The sequence below is a fragment of the Sorex araneus genome, chromosome 4 (assembly GCF_027595985.1).
Source record: "Sorex araneus isolate mSorAra2 chromosome 4, mSorAra2.pri, whole genome shotgun sequence".
NCBI lineage: Eukaryota > Metazoa > Chordata > Mammalia > Eulipotyphla > Soricidae > Sorex > Sorex araneus.
Window position 1 is genome coordinate 208,934,263 of NC_073305.1, and position 6,797 is coordinate 208,941,059.

The window sequence follows — 6,797 nt, forward strand, 5'->3', positions numbered from 1 at the left end:
TAACTATAACACTGATATTATTTCACCTAAAATTATTTACAGGATATTTTTAGACCATTGAGAGTTTTCTTTTACTGCTTGATTCTAATCCAGAACACAAAATATATTTCTGAAGTACATAAGTTTGTGCAATAGAGCATGCTAGTTGTTACTGGCACTTACAAGTTCACTTACTAAATTAATATGCTGCTGGCTTTATTGTACATATTCATGTCAAATATCAACAAACCATATTCATTTTAAAGCACTGCTGGGGGCTGGAGCAATAGCACAGTGGGTAGGGCATTTGCCTTGCACACGGTCGACCCGAGTTCGATTCCCAGCATCCCATATGGTCCCCTGAGCACTGCCAGGGGTAATTCCTGAGTGCAGAGCCAGGAGTAACCCCTGTGCATCGCCGAGTGTGATCTAAAAGAAAAAGCAAAAAAAAAAAAAAAATTAAAAAAAAAAGCACTGCTAATACACAAATTGTAGCACATATAAAATATAGGGGAGATCGTGGAAACATCCAAAATATGATGGTTGGAAGGTGTAATGGTGGTGGGATTGGTGTTCGAATATTAAATGCAATCAACTATTAAAAATTTAAAATTTTTAAAAATTTAAGGTAATCACTCAATATCAAATATTATAAAGAGCTCATTTTAGTATTTGATTTTATTGTACCCAAACCAGTCAACAAGCATGACTGATTAATATGTGAATTTATACAGAATCTCAGGAATGTGGGGTCACTAAAACTGTACATGATTTGGTCAAGTAAATCATTTTTTAGATATGAATTGTATTTCAGGGGAAAAACCAACTACCTTGCCACTAACTAGTCACATTCCTGACACCGGAACTCATGTTTCCAGTCATTTTCTCTGACAACTGCTTGTACTCTGCTCCCAGCAATGGACACGTACCCTTGAGACGGCTCCCATGGCCTGAGGATCATTGCTCTAGTAAGCAAGGGAGAGTGTGGAACATAAGAAAAGTTTATTAATCCAAATGCTAATGGATGAAGGAGAGCTTAAATGATCTACAAAAATGCAGCCTATGTCAAGGTTAAAAAAATAAAATCCCACAAAAACAAACCCACAAAAACCCAAGCTCAAGACGTTGCCTTCAGGATGCAAAGTGTGAGGATCTGGCCCAGGACAGACCACAGGAACTATTTAGCTTTCTTAAGACTCTTTTTACAGGAGCCGGCATTGTAGAATTGTCTATCTGTCCCGGAGCAAGGAATTTGGATACAGGCACCCTGGGTCGCAAGAAGGGTGGTGGTCAGACCAGATAACCAGACCCATATCACACGACCCATATCATAAGACCCAGGACTGCCCCCAGAACTGGGACATTCCTGAATATTGGCTCGAATACTGATCTCTAAAACCATAGGCTAAGGAGTGATGTCCTTTTAAATGGATTGGTTAAGAAAGTTTGCAATATTACAAATCTATTGGCTATGAAATGCGTGGGCTCTGCTGTAACAGCCGGGGAAGGCCTATATAAGAACTCCTTTGGAGAAGCTCGGGGTCTTTTGCCCAACCTGCTGGACCTGCGTGTCCACGTAGGCGGCTGGACCCTGGCTAGCCAGTCTTACAATAAACCCTGCTTGCTGTTTGCAGTCTCTGGAGTCTCTTTGTTGTTTTAGGGAGATCTCGATCCGCGCCCTAACACAAAGAAAATAGGTTCTTCGGTGACCAGAGATGCTTATATGCCCATTGCTCTTCCCCTCAATGCCAGGGTTGTTCTGGGCCAGTAAACCTTTCCAAAGCCTTGTCTAAGAATCAGTGCACGCCAATCAAAACCAACCTAGTAGTCTGTGGCATGAACGTTCGTGTGGAGGTGCTGAGATAAGGAACGCGGAAGAAATATGTCTCATACAGGTCCAAGGCTCTCTCTGGCTCTTGGCAAAGGTACAGAGCCTTTTATTGATTATGGTACCTCTAAAGGGCGCAATACAGTGAGGTCACCAACAGCATCAAAAGAAGTTACAGGGAGAACATTGAGACAGAGGAAACATATTGTTTCCTTGTACCGGTAGGCCTGTAGCCTCGGGAAAAAGATACAGAACTGAGAAGGAAAAGGTACAAAACCAAAACTGAAACCTTTCTTGGGCTACAGGCACCTGGATTTACATCCCAAAGACTAGGCTGTGCTGCGGCTTCAAGTACAAACTGGGCAGGCTCCTGAAATCTACATCCCAAAGACTAGGCTGGGCCCCAGCAATCTCAAAGGTCAGGCCTGGCTAACACCGAAGATCTGCATGTCAAAGACCAGCCAGGCTTCTGTGAGAGAAGGAAACTCCTCTTTTCAATATACTGAAATTATTTTTCTGGAGGCAGCTTGAAGGGGGAAAATGTTCAGCTTCATCCAAACCAGTCAGGACACACGAGAAATCTCGCCCATTTTCATGGGTCCCTATGTTCCTGTCCATAGTACGGTACAGTCTACATGGGCTCGCCCTGAGAGCTCAGTCCAGCCCCAAAAGTAGTCATTAAACACCTATTAGGTATTTTATGGGCTGGAGCGATAGCACAGTGGTTGGGCGTTCGCCTTTCACTCGGCTGACCTGAGTTCGATTCCTCCGCTCCTCTTGGAGAGCCGGGCAAGCTACCGGTGCGGTGCGTATTGGATATATGGCCAAAACAGTAACAATAAGTCTCTTAATGAGAGACGTTACTGGTGCCTGCTCGAACAAATTGATGAGCAACGGGATGACAGTGACAGTGACAGGTGTTTTATATCTCACACTCTCTCTACCAATATAATTTTCAGTGAGTTAAATATCACAGTAGCAATGTTACTTTTCTTGGGTCCTTGAATCATCCTAAGTACGTCATGGATCCTTTCTGTTTGAGGCCAGTCTCACGAACATTTTACCAATGGAAGGACAGAGTCAGTCAACTCCTGGATCTGTCACTCCTCCTGGTTTAATCACAACCAAATAAGTGGCACAACTATAGCTACTTCTTTCCAAGTTTGAGGGCATCTCAGTTCACCAGCCTTGATGGACAGAGTCCGAGGAGGCAACCTCCAAGGAAAGAAGACAAGGAATGACTCAGAAGTAGCTTAAAGACAAACCAAAAAGTATACAGTACAAATGGCAGTTTACTTTTTTCTAAGACCAATGGTTGGATAGCATTGTCTCCAGGCTGCAAACCTTTGGACATAAGAATAATGTACTTGCAGGTAAACAAGTTCCACAGAGGAGAGACCCTAAACTTGCAGAGCTCGAAATAGAATCTGATGGAGCATCCACAGTCGTCCCCACTGTTCATCGATTTGCTTAAGTGGGCACCAGTAATGTCTCCATTGAAGACTTGTTATTACTGTTTTTGGCATATCGAATATGCCACGGGTAGCTTGCCAGGCTCTGCGGACGAAATACTATCGGTAGCTTGCAGGGCTCTCCGAGAGGGGGCAGAGGAATTGAACTCGGGTTGGCTGTGTGCAAAGCAAACGCCCTACACACTGGGCTATCACTCCAGCACAAGACATTTAATGACCAGAAGAAAAAGAGTAAATAACTTTGTCACACATCACACAGTTCCACGCCCCCCCACCCCGGAAGACTTGCATCGAAATTCTTTGAAGCACATTCACAAATCCTTTTTTGATTCCATGACTATTCCTAGGTTTCTGTCACATCAGTGCTGTGGCATTGGCCCACACAGCCTAGCAGAGCCCAGGGCTACTGTGGAGAGGATGTCCAGAGATTGTCAGGCCATTCACAAACCTGCACTGTCTCAGGAAGCATTGAGTTCCCATCCTGCTCAATGAAAAGTTGTTAGTTAGCCTCAGCGGGGAAGAGTTTATGGCCAGGAGGAAGTGGTGCCTTTTGAGGGTATCACTCACACAGGGTGAGTACAGGGGAACCTAGAGCAGGAACAACCAGACACACAACCTTGGCACCTCCGTGTCCTGTCGTCTCAGGAGCACCAAGGTGGACAAAAAAAAGTTTGGGCGGCTGAAGAGGGCATGCAGGAGGGTCAGGGGTGATCCCAGGTGTCTGCCCAAATGGCAGTTGCTCTCGGAACCTTCTAGGTTTAGGCCTCTCCCAATTCGGATTCTCGACTCCCCACTTCCCCGTTTCTGGGAGCTCCTGCCTTCCTTCCTAGAGAGAAATGTGGAAAACCCATTCCCAAAGTTTCCGCGGGCAGTGGCTGATACATGCATGAATCTGGTAAGAGAACAGCTCACAGGAGCAAATACACCATCAGAGTCGGAGGCTTTGATACCTGGTTCCAATCCCCGCTTGGAGCTTCTGTGGCCTGTCATGGCTTTCCCAGTTCTGTGCCTGGGTTCTGAGATGCAAAGATCGAATGAGTGAGAGTCTGGGTAGAGTGACTATGGGGACAGGGCACAGAGGACAGACTGAGACTCTGACAATGAGCCTTTGGAGGGGGATGGTGGTGGCATGGGGTTTAGCAGATCCAGATGTGAGGAGAAGAAAAGAGAGAGGCTCTCAGGTCCCTGCCCTGTGTCAGCTGATAAGAGTGAAACTACCTGCCATCATCACCATCAAGCCGTGTCCACCTCAGCTCATTTCTTTTCTTTGGTATGTGTGGGGGAGGTAGGGGGTGATTTGGGTTATATCTGGCTGTGCCCAGGGCTTACCCTTGGTTCTGTACTCAGGAATCCTTCCTGGAAAGAATAATATGCAACAGGCAATGTCCTGACATACAGATCCTGTCCGCCTCAGTCCTGTCTTAATCTTGAAGTTATGCCTTCTGTCTGCAGCCACAGCAAAAATGAATTTTATCATGTCCATAAATAAAATATCATTCTAGGGGCTGGAGCGATAGCACAGTGGGTAGGGTGTTTGCCTTGCACGCGGTTGACCCGAGTTCAATTCCCAGCATCCCATATGGTCCCCTGAGCACTGCCAGGGGTAATTCCTGAGTGCAGAGCCAGGAGTGACCCCTGTGCATTGCCAGGTGTGACCCAAAAAGCAAAAAAAAAAAAAAGTAATTAAAAAATTATAATAATAAAATATCATTCTATTTCAGAGGAACAAAGTCACTCACTCCATGCGTGTTTCTGATCATACTAGTATGCTGGGTGTCACTGAGGAAAAGCTCATTAGGAATCCCCATATGTTTGGCATTGTTTAGAAGTGATTACATAAGTGAAAGTAAGAAGATCCCGAAGGGAAAGAGTCTGCAGTTACTCTGAATGCGAGTGTGATGTGGCAAGATATTAGTTTCCTCTTTGCAACAGCAATTCTACTTTGTTGTTAAGATTGTGTGCCCCAGAATCATCCCAAATCAATCAATTGACCCCAACTGGCCCCAGTGAACTCAAATCACTGCCAATCGACCCATTAATTACTGAAATGGCTGGCAATGTCATTTACCTGTGATAACATGCCTTAGGGCAGGAGCAATAGCACAGTGGGTAGGGAGTTTGCCTTGCATGCGGCCGCCCCGGGTTGGATTCCTCCATCCCTCTCAGAGAGCCCGGCAAGCTACCAAGAGTATCTTGCCCACAGGGCAGAGCCTGGCAAGCTCCCCGTGGCATATTCGATATGCCAAAAGCAGTAACAACAAGTCTCACAATGGAGACGTTACTGGTGCCCACTTGAGCAAATCGATGAACAACGGGATGACAATGCAATAGGATACAACATGCCATAGCTACCTGCATGTTGCTTGGGTTCTACTCTAGGAAGCAAGGGAGGGAGAAAGCCTTGCTTCCCCTCACTGCTCTAGGACCTCTGGCGGATCCAGAGACCTTAGCAGCGTCAGGGGAGCCGTGTGGGAGATTCGTGCAGGTCAGTGGTGTTCCGGGGCCCCAGGTGTCTGAAGGAGCCCCGTCTCATCTTCTGTGGGTCCCTGTCCTGAGCTGAGTTTCCTTAGGGGCTTTGCGGCAGGGTGAACTCAGTGATTTTCCAGCTTAGGTGGGTGCAGGACCAACTAGCGCCATTGCTTAGAGTCCCACTGGTAGTGTGGAGCCAATTTATGGTAAACAGGAAACAGTTGCTAGCTGTTTCAGTGTGGAATCAGGGTTTTCCTCATCTATATGAGAAGCTGAGACTCAGGGGCCTAGAAGAGGTGAAGGTCTGGGTGCAGCTTAGGGCCCTGGGTGCCCCCAGCTCTAGGGCAGCAACCCTGTACAGGTGGTTTCTTCTGGTACCGCAGGCAGAGCCAGGAATCTTGGGCATGAGACCAGCCCTGAGGCCTTTCTTCCATCTACCGGGAACATCCAGGACTGTGCCTAGGACAGTGATGAGCACAGAGGGTTCCCAGGCCACGCTTGTGCCCACCAGATTGTCACCTCGGAGGAACATCTATGCTCTCAGACTTGTCACCTTGCAAGCGCTCAGCCACTAGAGGCAATAAACACACATTAAAGGTCCCTCCAGGGGTCCAGAGCGATAGCACAGCGGGTAGGGCATTTGCCTTGCATGTGGCTGACCCGGGTTCGATCTCCGGCATCCCATATGGGCCCCCAACCACCACCAGGAGTAATTCCTGAGTGCAGAGCCAGGAGTAACCCCTGAGCATTTCTGGGTGTGACCCCAAAAAAAGCAAATAAATAAATAAATAGATAGATAAATAAATAAATGAATGAATGAATGAATGAATGAATAAATAAATAAATAAAGGTCCCTCCAGCCAAGGATGCTTTCATCTGGCACAGGTCCCTACCGTCTCCATCCTCTGCACAGATGGTGACTCGGGCTGCAAGCAGTCAGGGAAAGGGCTGTACCCAGGCCAAAGAAGGGGCATGGCAGAGAGCAGAGGCCAGAGAGCGTAACACACAGCGCTTTGCCTTGCACACGGCCAACCTAGGTTCAATCCCCA